This window comes from Mauremys mutica, unplaced genomic scaffold (genome assembly GCF_020497125.1).
Source record: "Mauremys mutica isolate MM-2020 ecotype Southern unplaced genomic scaffold, ASM2049712v1 000973F_np12_subseq_1:42914_obj, whole genome shotgun sequence".
NCBI classification, from domain to species: domain Eukaryota; kingdom Metazoa; phylum Chordata; order Testudines; family Geoemydidae; genus Mauremys; species Mauremys mutica.
The window spans coordinates 12,257-36,914 of record NW_025423083.1 but is presented as its reverse complement, the minus strand read 5'-3'; the positions used below and the strand labels follow the sequence as shown (position 1 = coordinate 36,914).

The window sequence follows — 24,658 nt, the reverse complement described above, 5'->3', positions numbered from 1 at the left end:
TCCCACCAGCAGCTTCCTCTCACAGGACTCTCTCTCCTCCTCCAGCGACTGTGGTCCTGCACTATCAGATCCGCGAGTCCTGCCCTGAGTCCCCGCATGCCCCTGCTTTGTCTCCATTCCCTGCAGGCTGCAAAAATGTCAGGGGAGGCCGCCCCTCCCTTCACTCGATGCTCCCACTCATATCGGCCAGCTGCAGCCTCATCTCCTGGAACTCGGCCAGCTGTCGCTTGGTCCGGTCGTACAGTCACATGCTGACTGGCTCCCCTGCCTGGATGCTCTTGTGGAAATCCCACAGGCGACACTGCAGGACTTGGCACTGCTGGTTTCTTTAATGTTGTGGTGTTTGCCCGACTGCTGGAACAAAGCCGCCAACTCCTCCCTCACCGACTCCCACCAATCCCCCTGGTTGTCATAGAACCCTCTGATGCTTTCCCGTTCTGCCAACACCGCCAGGCCTCACCCCCTGCTCCTTTGTCTTGGAAGCTCTGGATGTTCAGCTTCCAATATCCTCTGCCGTGGGTCAGGGACAGGGGCGGCTCCAGGCACCAGCGCAGCAAGCTGCGGAGGGCGGCCTGCCAATCGCTGTGAGGGTGGCAGTCAGGCTGCCTTCAGGAGGTCCCCTGGTAATGCGGATTAGGCGGCATGCCTGCGGGAGCTCTGCCAGTCCCGCAGCTTCAGCGGCAATTCGGTGGTGGTTACGCCGAAGGCGCGGGACCGGCAGACCTCCCGCAGGCATGCCACCGAATCCACCTTACCAGAGGACCTCCGGCAGGTGTTGGGATAGATCTGTATTACATTATATACTAATGTTAGATGTGTAGAAAGTGTGACTAGAAAGGAGCAGTGTGACGGTGCTGCCCGTGGGAGCAAGCTGAGGCCACTCAATCAGGGTGAACTGCAAACAAAATGGGGCAGACACACCCCAAACGCTGGTGGTTATTCTAAAACTTAGATTTACCAACCAGCACAAAACAGCTTCTGTAGCACCTCACTGGTTACTCAGAATCCAAACCACGCAGTTCCCTTAAAGTGCCCAGCCTCAGGCCTCCATCCAGACACACATGTCAGATATGATGATAATCCCTGAAAATCTGATCTCATCATATAAAAGAAAAGGTTCTTCCAATCCCAAAGGATCAGCCACATACCCAGGTTCAATTATAACTTAGATCTTACCCCAAATACACGCTACAGCCAATTCTTATTAACTAAGCTAAAATTTATTTAAAAAGAAAAGAGACAGAGAGAGTGTTGGTTAAAAGATCAATATACAGACAGACTTGAATTCAATTCTTGAGGTTCAGATGCATAGCAGAGATGAGCTTGTAGTTGCCAAAAGTCCTTTTAGAAATGGTCGAGAAGTTATAGTCCAATTTCCATATTCAGGGTGACTCCAGTCAGTGACTGGGGATCTCAGTCCTTATGGCTTAAGGTTTCCCCCTCTTGAAACCCAAAGCAGATCTGAGATGAAGCAGGCTGGCAGGTGAACTCTACAGAGGAACCTCTGGGCTTGCACTGACTAAGGACAACAGCTGTGAGTGAGGTGCAGAGAGGGGGGGCTCATGTTAAAGGGCTTTTGGTTGCTGGACTTACGAACAATAGGGAGAAGGACACTGCCCAGCTTATTTGAGGGGTGGGTCTTTCCCTCATGGTTTAGGTTTATGTGTTGGGGCTGCTGACATGACTTCTGCTAACCCTGGGCTTACATTGCAGTGTAGACATACCCTGAGAGGGCATCTATACTGTGATAAAATCCCCCTGGCCTGGATGATCTGATTTGGGCTCCTGGGGCTCAGGTTGTGGGGCTAAAAACTGCAGTGGAGACATTTGGGCTCAGACTGGAGCCCAGACTTGGAGACCCTCACCCCTCGTGGGGTCTCGGAGGGTGGGCTGAAGCCCAAGTGTCTACACTGTAATTTTATAACCCTGCAGCACAAGCCCCACAAGCCTGAATCAACTGACCCAGGGTTTGAGAATAGTGACTTGGGTGTGTTAATGGCAGTGTAGACATTATGCTAGGCTATGTCCGCACTGCAATGAAACACCCACGGCTGTCCCATGCCAGTGCAGGCTCCTAGGGTTTGGGCCGTGGGGTGGTAAATTTGCAGCGTAGACATCTCGGCTCAGGCTCAATACCGGGCTCTGGACCCCACAAGGTTGGGAGGGAGTTTAGCAAGGGAAAAAGGTAGAATGGCAGTGGAGTATTACCCTGGACTCAATGGCATTTCTCCATTGGTCTGTCTGCTTTGGGGCAGGGACAATAACACGTCCTGCTGCATTTGTTATTTCAAAGGGCGGTTTAGGATTTTCATTCTCACACACGGTGCACAAAGCAGGACTCAACCCTTGGTGCAAACTAAATGAGCTGCTCACAGGTTCTGGCAGCGACAATGAGCCATTTGGTGTGAGAGCCCAGACCTGCCCTGTCCCAGAGGGAGGGGGTCATCTGCGAGGGGCTTAGAACACTCATCTACCAGCTCCTAACTCCCAAACTTTCAGTAACTCTGTTATCAGTGCCTGTGAGTGTTATTTAAACCATAAGAACAGCCACCCTGGGCTAGACCAAAGGTCCATCTAGCTCTGTATTTTGTCTTCTGACAGTAGCCAATACCAGGTGCCCCAACAGCCAGTCAATAAGGCACCACTGGGAGTTGAACCCAGGATCTCCTATGTACAAAACAGAGGCTTTAGCCAGCTAACCCACAGTGCCTGCCTGCAACTGAAGTGTCATGTGTGCCCACACCTGACTCCCCACCGGGACCTGACAAGCTTTGCTTCTGTTTGGATTCTGCAAAGCAGAGGAGCAGGTGAGGTTTTCCTTGCAAGCTGTGTGTGTGTGTGTGTGTGTGTGTGCGAATATTTGGCCAGGTCTGCACTACAAAGTTATTTCAGCATCATTATATTGCTCAGGTATGTGAAAAATACACAACGCTACCTCGGTCAACAGCTTGTGGCTGATGCACACACTGCAATACCACGTCTGGCGACAAAACTGCCCTGTTTTGGTGACAAAATAAAACGACCTCGACAAGAGGCCTAGAGCTTTTTGCAGCAAACTTAAAGTGACAAATTGTCAGTGTAAATGTTGCTGGTCATTATATCACCATAACTGGCCTCCACCAGTATCCCATCATGCCTGCTGTGAACTTGCCTGCCCTGCATTCCTGCTATAGAAGCTAGGCCCCTCCCCTTTCATAGCTCCAGAAAGTTCTGACAGCTAAGCCGCTGTCTACACTGGGATTAGGTTGATATAACTGCATTGCTTGGGGGGGGGGGTGTACATTTTTTACACCTCTAAGTAATGTAGTTACACAGACCTAATTTTGTAGCGTAGACCTGTGCAAATAACCACTCACCCACACAGCTCCTCTGCTTTACAGAATCCAAACACGAGCAAAGCTTGTCAGGGCCCAGTGGGGATTGGCAGAGCGTCAGGTGTGGGCAGACACGGCACTGTAAGTAAGAGCAGGCACCATGGCTTAGCTGGTTAAACCCACTGCGTTGTAATCAGAAGACCCTGGGTTCAATTCCTAGTGGTGCCTTGGGGAGTGGCTTTTGGGGCACCTGACATTAGCTACTGTCAGAAAACAAGAGCTACATGGATCTTTGGTCTAGCCCAGTGTGTTTTTTCTTATGGTTTAAATTACACTCAAAGGCACTGATAATAGAGTTACTGAAAGTTTGCGTGTTAAGAGCTGATAGGTCAGTGGTCCAGTCCCCTCAATGCGGTTTCACCATTTCCACTCGCTAAACTCCCTCCCACCCTTCTGGGCTCCTAGAGCAGGGGACTGAGCCTGAGCCCGAGCCCAGACACGGACACTGCAACTTTACTCCAGACTAAGCCGCATGGCCCTGATTAGTGTGACCCGGGCCAGCCAAGGGTGTTTCATTGCACTGGAGACGTAGCCTAACATTATGTCTACACTGTGATTAACACACCCAGGGCACGTGTCGCAAAGCCTGGGTCAGCTGACTCAGGCTTATGGGGCTCGGGCTGCAAGACTATAAAATTACAGTGCAGACAAATGGGTTTGAGCCCAACCTCTGAGGCCCCACGAGGGATGAGGGTTTCTGAACCCAGGCTTCAGCGTGAACACAAATATCTGCACCACAGTTTTTAGCCCCTCAGCTTTAGCTCTATGAGCCCAAGTCAGATGACCCAGGCCAGCCTTGCTGCCATCTTAATCCCAGGAGAGATGGACTCTAAGGGTACGTCTCCATTGCAATGGAAGCCCAGGTGTGGCACGCTGTGCTCAAAGCAGCACCTGGAAGCCCCATATTCACCACTCTCATATAATGATGACATGGTTTGTACAAAGTCTGTCTGGTGAGGTTTCATTTCAAAAGTCTTGATCTGTTGAACATTAATATCGTGTTGGATTGTGTGTGCTCGCATTGGTTGGGAAGTTATGAAGTTTTGCTCTGTGTGTGTTACTGAGATATGTTATGAGGTTAGGAAATGCCCCCCACCAGCCTTTCAGGTGTGACAATGGAGGAGCCAGACTCGCTGCTGGCCCATTGAAGGTATCCACACTCCCAAGGACTATCCCAGGAACCGTGTACAATGCAGGCTTCTCCGAGATAGCACGGAGACAATGGACACTGCTTGACTCACATGGTAGCAAAGGAGCTTCCTATCAAGTTGGAAAAAACCATGAAAGAGGGGAAGAGACATCATGACTTGGCCTCTCTCCCCCACAACTCAGCAGCTGGAAACACACCTGGAGGCCAAAGACTGAACTGAACTGATTCAGAAATCAGAAGAGAATAATAACAATAATACTTTCAAACCAAAGTCCCCAAACAGACTAGTATTGGTTTTTCAGCAGAAAATTTTCAGTTTGGGGAATTTTGTTTTCTCAGTCAGACCTTGCCAAGGGAAGCAGGGAGAAAATGTTTGAGTTGCCTCCTTCAGAACAGCTTGGCCTAGACACTAGCTCTGGTTCACTGCTCTGGCCTTGCTCGGGTTGAGGGTATTTTAATAATTTGGGCAGGTCCCAGGGTGTTTGGGGGAGATGATGAGGATGTTCCATTTTGAGATAAAAACTAAGAAATACAGCACTAGAGAATTTTTTTTAGAAATCTGGGATTTAGACATTTTATTCAAAGCAAGGGAGTTCTGAGTTTCTGAGAAGGTTTTTGTTTGCAAGAAGCAACATTGTTTGATCTGTCATTGTACCAAAGGGGGACATGGCTGTCTACAAAGGAGGGGTGAAGACTAAATGCATCTGATAAGTATGGGATCTGAATCCATGCAGACAGAGTACAATGGATTAGCAGTCCACCACCTTAACCACTCGGCCACCTCATCTGAGCTGTCACAAAAGAGACAGGAGGAGAAATCTAAGGCCAGCAGAGCTAGGGCCAATAAGGAGTTTTTAAATACTAAGCGGAAGCAGGGGCTGAATGAGCTCCCCCCTCACATCTAGTGAGGAGCTGGGGGAAAGATTTCAGGAACAGACCGTGTTTGCACAGACACGCCTACTCTGCCCAGCTATGCAGCATGATGGGGCCACTTCCCCAAAATGACCAGTTTTGGCTGGTGGTGGGTTACAAATCACTTTAGGATTGAGTGGAATGAAATGTTATTATCCTTCCTGCATGAGTGAAGGGCAGCAGGACATACGTTGTCGGTCCTGATGGAGGGGTGGGTGGGTGAGGAATTGCTTTTATTGGACTTTGTAGAAGTGATTGAGAACGTCACCCTAAACCTGTGATTCCCCAAACATTTCACACTGTGCCCTCTTAGCCATGGCTGTGGCCCCTCAGAAGCCGCGGTCAAGAACCGGGGTTGGGAGTGGGGCTGTTACTTGCTGGGGAGAGGGGTGCAGACAGGGGTAAGGGGGTCGAGGCCGAGCTGGGAGCCAGAGCCCCAGGCTGAGGGTGGGGTTGGGGAAGAGCTGGGGCAGAGTGGGTCTGAGTGCTGCTCCCTCCATGGGGGCTGGCTCAGGCCCTGAGGTGCCCCCATGAATGTTCCTCTGTGTCCCCCTAGGAGTCATGCCCCACATTTTGGGAACCACTGACCCCTACTCGCTAATCAGGGGCTAGTGATGCCAAAGCCCAGGGAAAGGGAGAACAAGTGCGGAGCCCCCAGCACTGGAGCCATGTGAAGGGGCTGCAGGAGAGGGGCAATGGCTGGTGGCCCAGGGAGTTAAGGGCAAAGGGGGCACAGGAGGGGGCAGGAGTTAGGGGTGAAGGAGGTGCAAGGGTTGGGAGTGCAGGAGCTAGTGGTAAAGGGGAAGTGGGGATCGTCTAGGGGCAGTGGGGAAGTGCCAAAGTACAAGCTTTGCCCAGGGCACCATTTCCCCTAATGCTGGTCTGAGCAAACAATTGGAAATGACCCTTCAGTGAGACCAGAACCATAGTGTAGAAAAACCCTTTGTTAAGTGGTGGTGGCTGAGTGCTTAGGGAGATGGGTTAGAAAGCAATGGGTGTCTCTCCGTGGGGGTTTGATTCTTGCCTGCTGGGCAAGGCTGGGGTGTGGTGTCTCTATGGCTGCACTTTCAGTGTCCGATCTGCCACAGGGAGCCAAGTCTAGACATGTTCAGAGGCTCTATGCCAGGGTTTCTCAAACCCCCCTTCTGCCAAAAAAAACTTACTACATGTCCCTGGAAAAAGAGACCAGGTCCCTCCACACTGGGCAGAGGCAGGGGAGACTAAGCCTGAGCCCTGCCCCAGTGGCTTGAGGGATTCAGCCCTGGGTGGTGGGGCTCAGACTTTTGGCTTCAGCCCCAGGCCCAAACAAGTCTAATGCCAACCCTGGTGACCCCATTAAAACAGGGTTATGACCCACTTTGGGGTCCTGACTCACAGTTTGAGAACCACTGCTCTATGCTGAGGGGAGAGAGTTTTCCTGTCGGTGTAGTTAATCCACTTCCCAAGAGGTGGCAGCTATGTCAGTGGGAGAAGCTATATCGGTGGGTGCGCAAGCTGTGGTGTTTACCACATTTAAGAAGTTTAATCAAACCCCATTTTTAAAACCACCTGTGGTCTGGGAATGGCAAAGGAGCTCGATGAAGCAGGGTTTGTCCTGCAAAGTCCTGGAGATCACAATTCTATACTCCTGTCAGCCTGGGGGTATAGCTCAGTGGTACAGTGCTTGACTGCGGATTAAGTGGCTCTTGATTCAAACCCCAGTGTTCTCTTATAACCTTCTTTCTTTTTTTTTAAAAAGGAAAACATTTTCATTTCCATTCTCCATTATGTTCAGGAGCTCCACTCAACATTTCACTATCCAAATGCATAAAAACCTAGCAAAGCTGTCCATCAGCTGAAATCAGTTCCAATCCTCTAAGTGTCTAGTTTATGTTTTCATCAATTAAACAAAGGTATCATATGAATGTACATTTGCAGATCCCTCTTCTCCAGGAGCTATGCTGTGCAGAAGAACAAGAACCACATCCAGCTGCAGTTGAGAAGTCTGATCACAAATGTTCTGAGGGCTGGAGAAAAATGCCTTCTAGTGAGCTATTGAAAGAGCTCAACCTGATTAGCTTATCAAAAGAAGATTGAAAGGTGACTTCACTGAAGTGTTGAAGGGCTTTCATTGAGAGAATAGATTGGGTATTAAAGGGCTCTTGAATCTAGCAGAGAAAGGCATAACAAGACCCAGTGGCTGGAAGGTGAAAATAGACAAATTCATATTACAAATAAGACAGAAATATTCAACAGTGAGGATGATCCACCACAGGAACAAGCTACCACTGAAATTGGTGGATTCTTCATCTCCTGATGTCATTTAATGAACCCTTTCTGGAATGTGTTTGCTCCAAAAGTAGCTCTTCTGTCATACAGGAGGTGTGTGATATGCAGGGGGTCAGATTAGATGCTCTAATGGTCTCTTCTGGCCATAAAGTTTACTAATTTCTGAAAAACTGAGTGTAGCATTGGGAGCAGCATCTGATGTTTTCCTGTCTAGCCGGCTTGCTGCCTAGAACAAACGCTCCTTGAGTGGGGTGATCCACAGGGAGTAGCTCAAACCTCCAAAGTGCCTGGCCAGGGGCAGGACATTAGCACAGCAAGGGAGGGGTGTGGCAGTGACATCACAAAGGCCTTTTGCAGGACCTCAGACTATTGGTCAAAGGTGGTGGGAGGTGGTGACCTCACAGAGAGATGTGACATCAGCCAGGCAGGACAGGGGAGAGGGGCCAGGGAAACCTCAGAGACCCCTGTGGCTTTGCTTCAGCAAGTCTCCTTCTCCAGGTCTCTCTTTGAGGACTGAGAGAGTATTCGGGTTCAGGTACGTGAGCGCCAAGAGGAACCTCTTTCGAGTTTTCTCCTCCCCTTTTAGTGATTTTACTAGAAAACAGCCGTCCCTGTTTAGAAGGTAAGAGCCTCCTCGAGGTTTGAAACCTGTTCAGTCTGAGCCATTTGGTGACAGTTGAATTCTAGGCATGGAAAACACGAGCTTAAGGAGGCAGAATTTTATTCCGCACCTGGGATTTTGTTCCATAGAATCACTGGGGACATTAGGCGTTGTCCTTTTTGTTTCACCTTTTCCTCCATCCGTCCCTCCCTCCCTCCTTTCTCTTCTTTCCAGGAGACCAATAGACATAGCCGTGGTGACAGAGGGGGCTGGGCTCCCAGGGTCTGACCTGGGCTGAGGCTGGTTCTGACCTAGAGGGGTCTATCCAGCAGGGGGCAGCGTGACCCACACACAAACCCACCAGAAGCGCTTTTCTTAGCGGATCTCCCAGGCCATCCCCCACCCTGCCCCGGGTTGGGTAACAAAGGGGCAACACAGGACTCTGGGCCGTGTCACAACCTGGCCCCAGCCCCTCGCTCCCACAAGCTGGCGAGTTGGGTAACTGCAGAGGGATTGCACGAGAGAGTCAGAGCCAGGGAGAGAACCCAGGAGTCCTGGCTCCCCCCCAACACACACTCTAACCACTGGACCCCACTCCCCTCCCAGGGCTGGAGATAAAACCCAGGAATTCTGACCACCAAACCTGCCCCCGCCCCCGGTCTGACCACTAGACCCCACACTCCCCTTTTATATTTTAGTCCCGCTGCCTCTTCTATCCACCCACCACACCTGTCCATCCCTTTGCTGCAGGTTTCTGGGGTGTCACCCCTGCTCTGCACTCCCCCAGTGCAGCCCAAGGCTTTTCCTCCCCCCAACCACACATCCTCTCCCCCTCGTGCTGGATCGTCTGCTTGGCCCCCTGTCCCCTCTCCGGGCGCGCTGTGCGGCGTGGCTGGGGATTGTGCAATGGCCCAGCACCAGGCAACACAGAACGGACACCACACGCCCTGCCCCACCTCACCTGAACTGCTCTCCAGGTGCATCGCAGCCCAGTGCCCTGCACCTGGGCCCTCCTGCCCCACAGCGGGTGAGCTGCAGCCCCACCACACTCCACAGAGGGGAGAAGGGTCAGACCAGCCAGCCCTTGTAACATGGGGAAATCACCACCGGGGTCGGTGATATGGGGACTGTGACACATGGAGAAGCAGTTGTCGCTACAGCCGGCAGAGGGCAGCACAGCATACACACACACACACACCACACACATTACTAACACAAAAATACCCACACATATCCAGCCACACACCCACACAACTGCTAACAGATGCAAACACACACAAAAATCCAGCCACACGAACACACACACCTGCACAGCCACAAACACAACCCCCCACAGCCACACACCTATGGATGGTCCCCCCAAGCAGGGCCAGGATGGAAATGGGAGGCCTGTGCCCCCAACATGGAGAATCTGGGGTGCAACCTTACTTAACGGGTCAGTCTGTCCTTTCTCTGACTCTCCCATTCCAGCTTCAACTAGCGCTTGTGGTTCATTCGTTCTTTTTCATTCCTTTCCTTCTCTAGCTTGTATGTTCTTGCTTTCTTTTTTCCCCTCTACCTTTCACGCTCTTGCTTTCTTTCCTTCTTTTTCTAATGTTTTTTCTCTCTTTATTTCTTTCTCTGCCTTTCACGTTCTTTTCACTCTCTCTCTCTCGCTGGTTATTTTTTTCACTTGCTCTTTTTCCTCGCTTCTTCCAAGCCAAGCGGGTTCTCCTCGCACACAGATTTTGACAGGTTTTCCTCCTGATCAGCAAGTGGATTAAGCTCATCTTCAGTAGAGGTGTGGCATAGCAGGGAGCAGGCTGGCCTGTGTCTTTGTGACCGTCTGCTGGCCACGCATAGGCATGGTCCTGCCCTCCTCTGGCCTTGCCCTCAGTTGCTCTGTAGCTTTTAAGGCCTGGTCTACACTCGGACTTTAATTCAAATTTAGCAGCGTTAATTCGAACTAACCGCTCAACCGTCCACACCAGGAAGCCATTTAATTCGAACTAGAGGGCTCTTTAGTTCGAATTTGGTACTCCACCCCGACAGGTGGAGTAACGCTAAATTCGACATGGCTAGCTCGAATTAGGCTAGGTGTGGATGCAAATCGAACTTAGTAGCTCCGGGAGCTATCCCACAGTGCACCACTCTGTTGACGCTCTGGACAGCAGTCAGAGCTTGGATTCTCTGACCAGCCACACAGGAAATGACCCGGGAAAATTTGAATTCATTTTCCTGTCTGGGCACTTTGAATCTGACGTCCTGGCTGGACATCGGGGCGAGCTCCGCAGCACCTGCAACGATGCAGAGCTCTCCAGCAGAGGAGTCCGGCCAATCCAAGAATAGAAAGAGGTCCCCAGCATGGACAGACCGGGAAGTCCTGGATCTGATCGGTGTGTGGGGCGAGGAGTCTGTGCTGTCGGAGCTGCGCTCCAGCAAGCGGAATGCAAAGACCTTCGAGAAGGTCTCCAAAGCAATGATAGAGAAAGGATACAGCTGGGATGCAATGCAGTGCCGCGTGAAAATCAAGGACCTGAGACAAGGCTACCAAAAAGTCAGAGCGGCAAACGGACGCTCCGGAGCCCAGCCCCAGACATGCCGCTTCTACGAGGCACTGCATGCCATTCTAGGTGGGTCTGCCACCACTGCCCCACCAGTGACCATGGACTCAGTGGATGGCATAGTGAACCTGGACAGTTCCTCCTCGATGTTCGCCGATGGGGAAGATGAGGAAGGGTCTGTGGAGGACGGCGCAGGCGACAGCGAACACAAAACCGCTTTCCCTGACAGCCAGGATCTCTTCATCACCCTCACAGAGATCCCCTACCAACCCTCCCCGGCCGTTAACCCGGACTCTGAATCAGGGGAAGGATCAGGCGGTAAGTGCTCTAAACATGTAAACATTTATTTTTTATAAAACAGGTATAAAAAAATAGAAATACTATATATAAAATTTTCAATGAAAAACTATATGAAAAGTAGGTCCACACATATAGGGATTGAACAATAATCCTCCAGGGACAATTCAAGAAAGGTCTCATTTAGGTCCTCGAAAAGCCTCCGCAGGAGGTTCCTGGGGAGAGGTGCCTTGTTGGATGCTCCGTGGAAGCACACTCTTCCGCGCCAAGACATCCTTATGTAGATGGGAATCATCGCCTCGACAAGCATGGCCGCATATGGTCCTGGTCTCTGCAGGGCTTCCCTTAGCATCCGCTCTTTGTGACTCCGAGGGACCCGCATCAGGGTGATCTCGTTCATGAAATGCTGCATCTAATTAGGGCAATTAGTGTATTGTTACTGTTGTGAATGGTTGACTTTTACTTTGCATAACAATGACCCTCGCTTAACAGCCACGTGTTGTAGGCCACATAGGAAAAGCATACATTGATCTTTCCCGTGCACTGGCGGGAGTGGCTGGAAAAGGGTCAGAGTATATGATTTCCAGATTGCCTTTAGCGGGAGGGCACAGCTATCCATTAACTGATAAGCAGAATGTACTGTAAGGCTTACCAGGACTGTCTGCTAGACGGATTCAGCTGTCTCTCCCCACTTGTCCGCTCTCCTGTGCAATGCCGCAGCCAATGAGAGCGTATTCCGAAATCTCGAACTTGGCCTGAGATCTCGTGAGACTTGTTGCCCTGTATGGTCTTGTTCAGAGAAACTGACTAGACTGTGTTCACTGTTCGCAAACATGTATCTGTTCAAGGAAATCAGTTACTTTTCCCATCACACAGCTTCGGCTCTTTCCCAGACTGCCCCGGCATCCCCCTTGCAGAGGCTGGCGCAGATTAGGCGGTGAAAGTAAAAGACTAGGGACGAGATGTTCGCGGAACTGATGGCCTGCTCCAGAGCCGAGGCGGCAGAGCAGAGACAGTGGAGGGAGACCCTATGTCAACAGCATCGCACACACATCGAACGGGAGGACAGGTGGCGGCAGGAAGACCAGCAGGCGACTCAAACGCTGCTTGGGCTAATGAGGGAGCAAACGGACATGCTCCGGCGCCTTGTTGATGTTCTGCAGGACCGCAGGCAGGAGGACAGAGCCCCCCTGCAGTGTATCTGCAACCGCCCTCCTCCGCCAAGAAGTCCTGCCCCCCCCACCCAAAAGTACAAGACGGAGGGGCGGTAGGGGCCGTGAGAACTGTCACTGCACCACTGCATAGAGCTAATGTACCACACACCTCTCACGCTATAAATTTGTAGAAGTGCTTCCCTTACAGGCTCACCCAGTCCCAAATCCAAGTTTCATCCCCCCACTGTGTATTAGATTATTAAAAGCTGTTTGCTGTTATTCACTGTTTCGGTCACGTCTTTCGTGTCAGAGGATTTTTTTGTGTATGGGGGGGTAGTGGATTTATAATTGCACGGTATAGCCTACATTACCAGGGTACAGACTTGGGGGCATGATCAACTGCAGGGCACACACACACTGCAGTCAGTAGGCACCAGGGTCACTCTGTGTGGTGTATGCTGCCCCGGGTCATTCTGTGATGTGTATGCTTGTCCAGGGTCCTAGCGCCTGCCACCCCCTTAATGTTAAGGCACGCTGCCCTTACCATGCACTTCCACCGTAGCAATGAGCCTCTCCGCTGCCCTGAGCCCCAACAAGAGCCCTCATCCACGGACAGATACTCACCCTTCCCCCACACCCCTCACCCCTTCCTACGCCCAAACCCGCAGCCCACTGCCGTCATCCAAACCCCTATCCAAAGAAGGCACCACTCGCCCCTTCCTGCAAACCCACCCCTTCCTGCAATCCCTCCCCTCCATGCACAACCACTTGCAACCGTCCCCCACCCCAGAGACCTATGTAGGAGCAGGAGGATGTCATTCCTCTATGGAACAAGCGGTCTGTACATCAGTGCACACCGTGCCCAGCACAGTATGCGTCCATGTTTCAACACCTGAACAGAAATGCAAAGTAAAACAAACATTTATTAATAATGAGTGTAACAATTAATTTGCTTTAAAACGTGCTTTGGAAGTGGGGGAAACTTGGAGAACGGGGTATGTAACCGCAGATCTCACTCAACACATAGAGACACAGGCCCAGGGTCAGTTTCTCTTGAAAGCAAGTGGAGAGTCATAGGTTACCCTGCTCTCCAAGGAAACTTGCTTTCAAAGCCTCCCGGATACACAGCGCTTCCCGCTGGGATATTCTCTCGGCACGGGTGTCTGGCTGAGCATAAACTGCAGCCAGACGATTTGCCTCAACCTCCCATCCGGACAAAAAGGTCTCGCCCTTGCTCTCACAGAGATTGTGTAGCACACAGCAAGCAGCAATAACTACGGGGATATTCTTTTCGCTGATGTCCGAGCGAGTCAGTAAGCTCCGCCATCTCCCCTTGAGACGTCCGAAAGCACACTCCACCACCATTCTGCACTTGCTCAGCCGGTAGTTGAAGAGTTCCCTCTCTCTGTCCAAGGCGCCTATATAGGGCTTCATGAGCCAGGGCATTAGCGGGTAGGCTGGGTCCCCGAGGATCACTGTAGGCATCTGCACATCCCCAACCATTAGTTTGTGTTCCGGGAAGAAAGTACCTGCCTGGAGACGTTTAAACAGACCAGAGTTCCTGAACACACGCGCGTCATGAACCTTGCCTGCCCACCCAAGGAAGATGTTGGTAAACCGTCCCCTATGGTCTACCAGTGCTTGCAGCACCATTGAAAAGTAGCCCTTTCGGTTAATGTACTCGCTGGCCTGGTGGGCTGGTGCCAGGATAGGGATGTGAGTCCCATCTATAGCCCCACCGCAGTTTGGGAATCCCATCGCGGCGAAGCCATCTATGATGTCCTGGACGTTTCCGAGAGTCACTACCTTTGAGAGCAGTTGCTCAACGATTGCGTGGGCTACTTCAATCACAGCAACCCCCACGGTAGATTTGCCCACGCCAAAGTGGTTCGCTACTGACCGGTAGCTGTCTGGCGTTGCAAGTTTCCAGAGGGCTATGGCCACTCGCTTCTGCACACTCAGGGCTGCTCGCATCCGGGTGTCCTGGCGCTTCAGGGCAGGGGACAGCAAGTCACACAGTTCAAGGAAAGTGCCCTTACGCATCCTGAAGTTTTGCAGCCACTGTGATTCATCCCAGACCTGCAGCACTATGCGGTCCCACCAGTCCGTGCTTGTTTCCCGGGCCCAGAATCGCCGTTCCACACCATGAACTTGACCCATTGCCACCATGATCTCCACGGCGAGGCGTACCCTGCTTTGTGAGAGGTCTTCGCCACTCTCCTCACCGCGCTGCCGGAGCCTCCTCGCCCGATTTCTCAGCAGCTGACTGTGGAAGAGGTGGACGATAAGGTGCGAGGAGTTGACAACGGCCATAAGTGCAGCGATGATCGCAGCGGGCTCCATGCTCACAGTGCTGTGGCGTACGCGCTGTAACTGACAAGAGAAGGGCGCGAACAGATTTCCCGCCGGAGCTTTCAGGGAGGGAGGGCGTGATTGACGGTTCAATGACAACAGTTACCCAAAAGCACCCTCGACACATTTTTCCCCCAGGAGGCATTGGGAGCTCTACCCAGCATTCCAATGGGCAGCGGGGACTGCGGGAACTGTGGGATAGCTTCCCACAGTGCACCGCTTCCAAAGTCGACGCCAGCCCCGTTACTGTGGACTCAGAAATTCGAATTAGTGTATTTACTGTGGATACACAAATTCGACTTCATAAGGTCGAATCCACAAATTCGACTTAAGTAGATTCGAAATAGTCTTGTAGTGTAGACAAGGCCTAAGTCTTCCCTTGGAGCTGTCAGCACCAGCCGCCTCTGCTCCAGGTGCCCAGAGGAGGAGAGGTGTTGGGCTCCAGCCTGGGACTCTGCCTCCCTCCTGCCTAGCCCTGACTATGAAGCCTGGCCCTGGCCCTCCTTCCTTCAAGTGCCAGGTGGGCAAGAGGTAACATGTGGCTGCAAGCAACATGGCTAAACTTGTGGGCCTCATGTGAAGCAGCAAGAATCCCAACCACCTGGTCAAACCACAGGCATCAAGGTAACAAGTTCTAGAGCCCCCAACCAATTTTGGCCATCACGACCCAAGACCTGGCTCCAGTGGGCAAGTCACCCAGCAGGAGGGGAAAGATTTGCTCTTGCACAGCTGGAGACAGGGAAGTTGAGCACTGTGAGCTCCAGGGCTTTACCACAAACCAACACAAAGTCCCACTGAGAGTTGAACTCAGATTGCAGGATTCAGAGTCCTGAGTGCTGCCCATTACACCATGGGACCAGCTCATACTTCCTTTGCTGCACATCGGTGACCCTCACAGGGCTGGCTCATGTAAGGGACTGTTGGCCCCTTACTAAAACTTAGTGAGGGGTTTGGTTGGCTAGTTCCCAGTCCCAATAGAAGGGAGAAGGGTTGATGAGAAATCAGGCTCCTGAGACTGACTGTCCCCAGGGGCAATGGGGAGAGGCCAAAGCTCCAAGTTAGCCGCACTGACAGGCCAGGCAGTGTAATGAGGGAGTCACCAGGCCAGGGAGTCCCATCCTCCATGGGAGCTGGAACTGCCTGGGCCAGAGTGGGGCAGAGCTAAGGAGAGAGCAGGAGCCCGAGAAGAGCCGGGGAGCAGAGCTGCACCAGCCGGGGAGAACCAGAGCAGATCTGTGCTGGGAGCCGAGCCGCAGCAGCACGAGCCGTAGAAGCTGCCCAGGGAGCAGATCTGTGCTGGGAGAAGAGCTGCAGCAAGCGGAGCCAGAGGAGCAGCCCAGGGAGCTGGAGGCAGAGCCGCAGCAGCACTGGGGCTGGAGGTGGGTGCAGTGAGCAGCGTGGGAGAGCGAGGGGGACCCTGGGCAGAAGGCCCAGTGCAAGGAGATGCCACCCCTCAAGAGATCTTGCAGGCCAGACTTTTGGGGGTGGGGGGATCATATCCCGTACATGGGGGCTGACACTGGGAACAAGGGCCTGTCACCTAGAGCATGTGGCCACTGCCAGAGCAAGTGTCCAGCCCGTGGTGTCCCTGCAGCACAGCCAGGGCCTGGGGAGGAGGCCTGGGACATGTGAGGGAGAGACTGTGACCTGCCCTGACCCTCCAGAGACGCTGGTTGTGATCTCCCTGCGCCACAGAACAGGGTGACGTGTTTTCCTTTCCCATCTTTCCTTATGTTTTACATTGATTGCTGGGTAATAAATGGTGTTTGCTTGAAGCACATGCAATGCGGAGTGGGTCAGGGAAGTGCCCAGAGTGGGGACCCTGTAGCCCTGTTCAAGTGATCATGGCAAGATCGGGGGTCATCAAACCCCCAGGAGTCCTGGGCCCAGCCTTGTTGGGGTTACGAGGTCTCTGCCACACAGGAGAGTAGAAAGAGCGTCCTTGGGGTCAGGCAGCCTCTGGGCTCAGATCCTTCACGTATAAGCCAGGGAAGTTCCCCACAGCAGTAGGACCAGAGCCCCCTTTACACTTGTCCTCTGTCCTCATTGCTTCTCTGCAGCTGCTCCCTCTCTCTCCCACACCCACCTCTGCTGCTCCCCCTCTGGGCTTTCTCAGCACCTGGCCCTACAGCGCTTCCTGCCAGCCAGAGACTGTGCTTTCTACGCCTGCTCCTGTGGATGTGGATGTGGCCTCTCTCCTGATTACAAAGGAACTGTTCCAGGAAATGGCCATGGCTTCTGGGAATCCGCATGTGGCTGTGAACAGTATTTGGCTCCTGGCACACAAGGCAACTTAAAAAGCTGAGCGCCCAGACAGGGGCTTGAACCCTGGACCCTAAGACGAAGAGCCTGATGCTCTACCAACTGAGCTACCTGGATTTGTTGAGAAAAATCTTCACCATTCACCACAAGAGTGAGCAGGCAGGCAAAACAGAGGCACAAAAAGTCCCCAAAACCCCTCCTCTTTTTCTGCACAGCCACTGTCTGTCAGCAGGATTCCTCCTCCTCAGGGAGACTAAATCTAAGCACCTAGACAGCCGGTCCGTCCGCTGCACCCCAATCCCTCAGGCCTGAGCCTCCCTGCCAAAGCCCTGCACCTGGCTCCAGAGAATTAAGTCTCACGTGTCACTGGGAACTCGACTTCTTGTGCCCAGAGAATCTCTGCCCCCTCAGTAGATGACCCAAGAAACACAGTGTCCGCCTTTTCCAAAGAAGTGTTGGAAGTGGTTTTTCTCACGGCCTAATGGATACGGTGTCTGACTTTGGATCAGGCAATTGAGGGTCCAAGTCCTTTTGTTGTTGTCTTTGTTCAGTTTTACCTTTGTGCTGAACGTCCTGCTCCCTTCAGGGCTGGAACCTCTTCTTGGCTGCTCAGGCCAATGCTCTGGCTTCAGCTAGAGCCCCGGGAAGGAGTTGGGGGTTGGGTGTCACAAAGGCTGGGGCATGAGCCCAAGGTGCTTCCAGTCTCGCCTTTGCCCTTCCTGACTTGCCAAAGAAAATGGGCGGCTGCCCGGGCTAGAGTGTGGAGCAGTTTCCCTCTTCCAAATGTGCCCCTGTCCCTGTGCTTGAGGGGGTTGCTACATAGCGCCTTGGGAGCCTGGGTGTTTCTCTGCTTCTCACCAGCTGGGGAAAAGCCTTTTGGGGAAAAATCTCCTTCCCCACTGCCAAAGTCAGCACCTTGAGTGGGAACGGTCAGAGGCTCCACCAGGGGGGCTGGTCCTGCTTTCCTACCATCTTCTGATGTTGGCCACAGAGCAACTGCCTGTGGGTGGCTTTCAGTGGGTGTTTGGCATTGCAGGGAGCAGGCTGGCCAGTGTCTTTGTGGCTGTCTGCTGGCCATGCATAGGCATGGTCCTGCCCTCCTCTTGCCCTGCCCTCGGTTGCTCTGTGGCTTTTAAACCTTCCCTTGGAGCTGTCAGCACCAGCCGCCTCTGCTCTAGGTGCCCAGAGGAGGAGAGGTGTGTGGGGCTCCAGCCTGGGACTCTGCCTCCCTCCTGCCTAGCCCTGACTATGAAGCCTGGCCCTGGCCCTCCTTTCTTCAAGCACCATGTGGGCAAGAGGAAGAGTGTGACAGCTGCAGGGACCAAAGTTGTGGACATCAGGTGAAGCAGCGAGAAACAACCAGCCGGTCAACCCGCAGGAATCTCTAGCCAGACTGTTAAGTTCTAGGACCCCAACCTATAGCGACCAATCCATTGAATCAACTGGACCAAAGACCTATCTCCAGTGGGCATCAGTCAGGGCTGTCTCCTGCAATTTTGCTGCCCCCAGTGGCGAAAAAAAAAGGCTGCGATCAGCGGCACTTCGGTGGCAGCTCTACCACCGACACTTCATTCTTCAATGGTGATTCAGCAGCAGGGACCTGCTGCTGAATTGCCGCCGAAGAGCCAGACATGCTCCCTCTCTCCATTGGCAGTCCTAAGCACCTGCTTGCTGCGCTGGTGCCGGCCCTGGCCTCAGTCACCCAGCAGGAGGGGAGCGGGGGGAACCTTACTCTAGTTCACCAAGAGAGAGGGTAGTCAAGCACATTGAGCTCTGAGGCTTTGCAGCAAACCTACCAAGAGGTCCACTAAGATTTGAATCCAGATTGCAGGATTCAGAGTCCAGAGTGCTGCCCATTACACCATGGGACCTGCTGCTAGGCCCTTTTCTGGACCCCTGTGACTCTCAGCTGGCTGGTTTGCACTCTGCACTTATTGCTTCCCACCAGCAGCTTCCTCTCACGGGACTCTCTCTCCTCCTCCAGCGACTGTGGTCCTGCTCTACCGGATCCCCGGGTCCTGCCCTGAGTCCCCACATCCCCCTGCTTTGTCTCCATTCCCTACAGGCTGCAAAAATGTCAGGGGAGGCCGCCCCCTCCCTTCACTCGGTGCTCCCGCTCATATCGGCCAGCTGGAGCCTCATCTCCTGGAACTCGGGCAGCTGTCGCTTGATCCGATCGTACAGTCACACGCTGACTGGCTCCCCTGCCTGGATGCTCTTGTGGAAATCCCACAGGCGACGCTGCAGGACTTGGCACCACTGGTTTCTTTAATGTTGCGGTGTTTGCCCGACCGCCGGAACAAAGCCGCCAACTCCTCCCACACCGACTCCCACCAATCCTCCTGGTTACCATAGAACCCTCTGATGCTTTCCTATTCTGCCAACACCGCCAGGCCTCACCCCCCTGCTCCTTTATCTTGCAAGCTCTGGATGTTCAGCTTCCAATGTCCTCTGCCCTGGGTCAGGGACAGGGGTGGTTCCAGCACCAGTGCCCCAAGCGCGTGCCTGTGACAGCAACCTGCAGGGGGGGCGGGCTGCTGGTCGCTGTGAGGGTGGCAGTCAGGCAGCCTTTGGCGGCGTGCCTGCGGGAGGTCTACCGGTCCTGCAGCTTCAGCGGCAATTCGGCGGCAGGTACACCGAAGGCGCGGGACTGGCAGACCTCCCACACACATGCCGCCAAATCTGCATTACCAGAGGATCTCCCGCAGGCATGCTGCTGAATCCGCCTTGCCAGCAGACCTCCCACAGGCATGCCACCGAACCTGCGTTACCAGAGGACCTCCTGCAGACATGCCGCCTAATCTACGTTACCAGAGGACCTCCCTCAGGCATGCCGCTGAATCTGCGTTACCAAAGGACCTCCTGCAGACATGCCGCCGAATCTGCGTTACCAGAGGACCTCCAGCAGGCATGCCGCCGAAGGCTCCCTGACTGCTGTGCTTGGGGTGGCAAAATACATAGAGCCGCCCTTGGTCAGGGAATTGCCCACATTGAGCACACGGTGAAAGCTGCGTGATCCGAACAGTCCATTGGCACCACCCTGCACTGGGTTGTCGACGTGCTCTCCTTCACAGAAATCCGGTCAGTGTGACTCCTGGCCTGTCCCCCAGAAAGGTGTATCCCCTCTGTGGCTGGAGTGAGCTCCTCTGACCTCACTACAGACCTGTGCCAGGTAGTGCTCATTGCACAAACATTTCCTCTGACAGTTGGGAAAACGGGACCAGTGGTCCTCAGGCCAGCTGACACAATTAAAATCCCCCCCTGCCCAGACCAAACATCGTGTTGTCCAGAGGAAGGGAGCTAGTCCCTTCCATTGATCTTCCCGTTCACGCCTTAACAGGGAACCATACACACTTTCCACAGAGCACAAAATCTACCAGTAATGCCCTCCAGCACCTTCTGTGAAAAACAAGACTACAACCCCATGGTTCTTCCCTGGCCAGGAGGACCAGAGAGATGGGCCCTTCCTCCAATCACCCTCTGCCCATCATGCTACCCTAAAGTCATGAATGTGCATGGCACTGGGCATCAAGCACCTCCTCCTGGGCCCCCAAACCCCTGCCATCTTCCACATGGCCACTTTTACAGATGCCCCTTCCCTGGTACTGCCCTTGCTCAGCTGCACAGAGGAGTTTTCATCCCCAATCCCTGCCTAGCAGCCCTCTGGCACCATTCCTGAGGGCTGCCTTGCCTCACTCTTTTCCTGAGATATTGAGAAAGACAGCTCTCATCCTTAAAGGTCAGGTGGGCCAACTAGCAGAAGAAGCCCACACTATCTTTTCCTACTGCAGAGCCCAAGCTCAGGGACTCACCTTGGGTGCAGGGACTGCTGTGCTCCCAGAAAACAAGCCAGCACTGCACAAAGAGGGATCAAAGGGCCCACCAAAGCCTGGGATTGAACCAGGGACTTTTAGATCTTCAGTCTAACACTCTCCCAACTGAGTTACTTTGGCAGCTATAGAGCAGCATTTTGGCCTGTTGCTTCTCTGCCTGGGATGTTTTTGCAGCAGTTGCACACAAAAAGGACGTCATTGTGAGCAGCCCTTGAAGGCAAGAGTCACTTTTGCCTGCCTTGCTCAGCTTGACTTGCTTCCTCACCCTATTCCTGCCTGAGTTCCGGGTTGACCTGGTGGCAGAAGAGGACTGGGGGCCAGTGGCAGGGGCGGCTCCAGGCCCCAGCACACCAAGTGCGTGCTTGGGGCGGCAAGCCGCGGGGGGGCGCTCTGCTGGCGCCGCGAGGGCGACAGGCAGGCTGCCTCCCACAGGCGTGCCTGCGGAGGGTCCGCTGGTCCCGCAGTTCCGGCGGGCCTCCCACGGGCGTGCCTCCAAAGCCACGGGACCAGCGGACCCTCTGCAGACAAGCCACCGAAGGTAGCCTGCCTGCCATGCTTGGGGCGGCAAAATGCCTAGAGCCGCCCTTGGCCAGTGGACCGTGGTGAAAGTTGAGCTAGACCCTGAGCTAGACTAGCTAACTGTTGGTTGCATGAGAGACACTGTCCCAAAGCAGGACTAATGCTTAGAGCTGGTTATCAGTGATTTCAAATCTGTTGGTCTGCAGCAAGACTCTCCATTGAGTCTTAACCAGCTCTGTTATTACACAGGGAAGAACAAAAGAGTCAAATGGTGCCTGGAACCCTTAGGAAGAATCCACCCCACCAAGTACAACACTTGTCGCTACCTGCTCTCAGCTGCACTGAGAATGTTTTGGGGTCACTCCTTGCCTGTATCAACCTAGGGGGTCTTGGAAAATTATAATTAACAGGTGCTCCAGTGGCGCAATTGGTTAGCCCACAGTACTTATAGGGCAGTGCTGAGAGGAGCTATGCTGAGGTTGTGAATTCAAACCTCACCTGAAGCACTGGTTTTCATTAGCCAAGTGGTGTCACTCCCTCATTTGGCCCTGTGGGATGTAAAATTCCAGCCCTGGGACACTGAGGAGGGGAGGAGGCAGAAATGCCCCTTTCACTTATTACCTCCTCTCCAGAGCACAGGTGAGAATTTACAATCCTTTCTCTCCCCCAGCCCCTGTGCCAGGATCCCTCAAGCAGAGCCTGGAGTCCTGCCCCTGGCGTCTGTACTATTGACAAAGACTAAGTGACAGGGACAAAACACTCAAATCCCGCCTGGTGCGGGGAGCCAGGTTTGCTCTTCAAATTCTGTCGTTGGTACGTTTCCAGGCCTGGGAATGTCCCACAACAGCATTTAATGGGAAGCTGCCTGCAGAACAGTTACACTGCACAGAGCTCCTGTGGAGGAGGGGTGGGAATTAGTAACATTTTGAGGATCGTTTAGGAAATGAGCCTTTGCTGACAGGGTTTGTCTCTGTTCATATTTCACCTTCAGGTGTTATGTTGAGGGATCTTTAGTGTATTTTTGTGAGGTTAATAACTATCTCCTCAACTTTATTTACTCAACTTAAAAATTGGTGTCACCTGATTTTTGCATCTCCCTGTGACAATACAACTGACACGTGTGGCTTTCTACAGGGGGTCATGATGTTATAGTTGGAGAATTCAGTCTCTGTACTTCTAGAGGAGGGGGGTGTTGCTTTTTTACAGCTGCCTCACGTCCAGGCACACTGGGCTATTAGCTGCACCCACTGTCTTTGCCAGGGGCCCCTGCTGAACCCTGGGCGGCTGCACTGCCGTCCTGGGGTGACTCTGCAGGGGGAGAAGCTGCTGTGGAGCAATGTCGAGCAGGTGCAGGAAGGAGACGGGGTCACTATTCACATTCTGACCTGCACAGTTTTCCAAATTTGGGAATAGATTCATAGATTCATAGACTTAAGGTCAGAAGGGACCATTATGATCATCTAGTCTCACATCCTGCACAATGCAGGCCACAGAATCTCACCCATCCACTCCTGTAAGAAATCCCTGACCTATGTCTGAGTTATTGAAGTCCTCAAATCGTGGCTTAAAGACCTCAAGGTGCAGGGAATCCTCCAGCAAGGGACCCCGTGCCCCATGCTCCAGAGGAAGGCGAATGTCCGAGAACAATTCTAAGGGGAAGGTGAATGCAGAGCAATGACACTGGCGTTGCCCAGACTTCCAATGGGGGCAGCGTGGAAATTAATAATGGGAAGATCATTTGTGAAATTAGTCGTCACTGACAAGATTTGTCTCTGTTCCTATTTCACGCTGTGGTGTTAGTTAGAGGAATCAGTACAGATTTTTACTATATTAATTAAACACTTAATTTTATTTACCCAAGCCAAAAACTTAGTGTCACTTATTTTTTCTCTGTCCTAGCAAGAATGAATTGAATGTTGTGACTTTCTGGAAAGTGCAGCGAGATTAAATGTGGGAAATTCAGTCTGTGTGTTTGTGAGCTGATGTTTTCCTCTCACAAGTCAGTGCCTGCATTGAAATACCAAGAGGGATCTAAGGGCTGGTGTACGCTGGGCACTTCACTGGCAGAGCGACGTCTCTCAGGGTGTGACCCACCCCCAAACCCATAGAGTTAAGGTGACCTAAGCCCGGGTTAGATAGTGCTAATTAAAAGGAAGAATTGTTCTGTCTATGCAGACATTACACAGATGGGAAAACCCCACCAGTCACTGTCTACTCCAAAGTGCTATAGCAGTGCCAGAGCAGCATTTTAAGTGTAGACAGAGTGAAAATAGATCTGGCTCCAGTTTGCACTGTGGATGCTCAGGAACTAAGCCTACAGTAATAACAACAACAAGCTTTCGTAGTTGGCAGGATTTGAACCTGCGCAGGGAGACCCCAATGGATTTCTAGTCCATCGCCTTAACCACTCGGCCACAACTACTTGATGCATACTTTTTTTATTACATGATGATTCTGTTCTCACTGAATTGTCACTTCAAATTGCTCAGACCAGCTTCCCCAGCACACTCATGACTGCACATCAGTGTAAGTGTGTCCTTGGGTGAACAGTGAGAATTCCTGCCCATTTCCCTTCCGGCTGGAGCAGGATGAGAGTGTGTCTGTGTGAATGACATTGCTGTAGATTGTTGTTCATTCCCCACTCTGACAATTCAGACAGTCCCTTTCCTAGTCAAATCTCCAGCACATCGTTCCAATAGCAGGTGGCAGGATTTCTCTGGGGCACTGAAATATTTCTGGGGGCTGGTGCGTGAACTCAGCCTTGCATTCCACCCTTGATGTTTCATGGACTAACTACAGCAGCAGAAAGAAAGAGCCGAGCCAATATCTCCCTGGCAGGGATGCAGGTGCTACGTCCCCTCTGTCTGACCATCGCCACTGCAGGAGAGAAGGGTTCACTGGAATCGAATGCCCTGGCTCAGAGCAGAGACACAGGAAGATGTTGCTGTTCATGGATCTGTGCAAAGGAAATTGTGTCTCTGTGTGAAATTGAGGCGGGAAATGAAACATCCACATGGTGGCCCAATGCTCTAGGGAATGTGGGTGAAGGACTCGGGCTGAGAAATGATCTAACAGGGGTTTGTATCAATTTATTGCCCCGATTAAAATCTATGGCTAAAAGGCAGCCACTGTTGTTAGTACTTGTACCTGTGTAGGGACACCCCAGTGGGTGTCAAGTCCATTGCCTTCACCAGGGGCAGTCAATTATTTTATCAAGGTACAAATTTCTTGGCGAAGGCCTAGACTCCAGAGAAAACAATACACTGCTGATAAGAAGAAGTACATAAAAAGATTTTGCAGCCACCATGGGCATAACTATGATGTGTCGTGTTTCACTCTTTATACCTGGCGCCACCTCCTTTCCCTTTAGCCTTGTAGTTGACCAAGGGCAAA

The 24,658-nt window shown here is 52.5% G+C and overlaps 3 non-coding genes across 3 annotated transcripts; all 3 read right to left on the bottom strand.

The window, feature by feature from the left end:
• Positions 1-15,437: 15,437 nt before the first annotated feature.
• On the bottom strand, positions 15,438-15,509 carry TRNAQ-CUG. Its single transcript has one exon. It is a non-coding gene; the product is annotated as a tRNA-Gln (tRNA).
• Positions 15,510-20,793: 5,284 nt separating this feature from the next.
• TRNAF-GAA lies at positions 20,794-20,866 on the bottom strand. The gene has a single exon. It is a non-coding gene; the product is annotated as a tRNA-Phe (tRNA).
• Positions 20,867-23,605: 2,739 nt separating this feature from the next.
• On the bottom strand, positions 23,606-23,687 carry TRNAS-AGA. Its single transcript has one exon. It is a non-coding gene; the product is annotated as a tRNA-Ser (tRNA).
• Between the last annotated feature and the right edge of the window lie 971 nt (positions 23,688-24,658).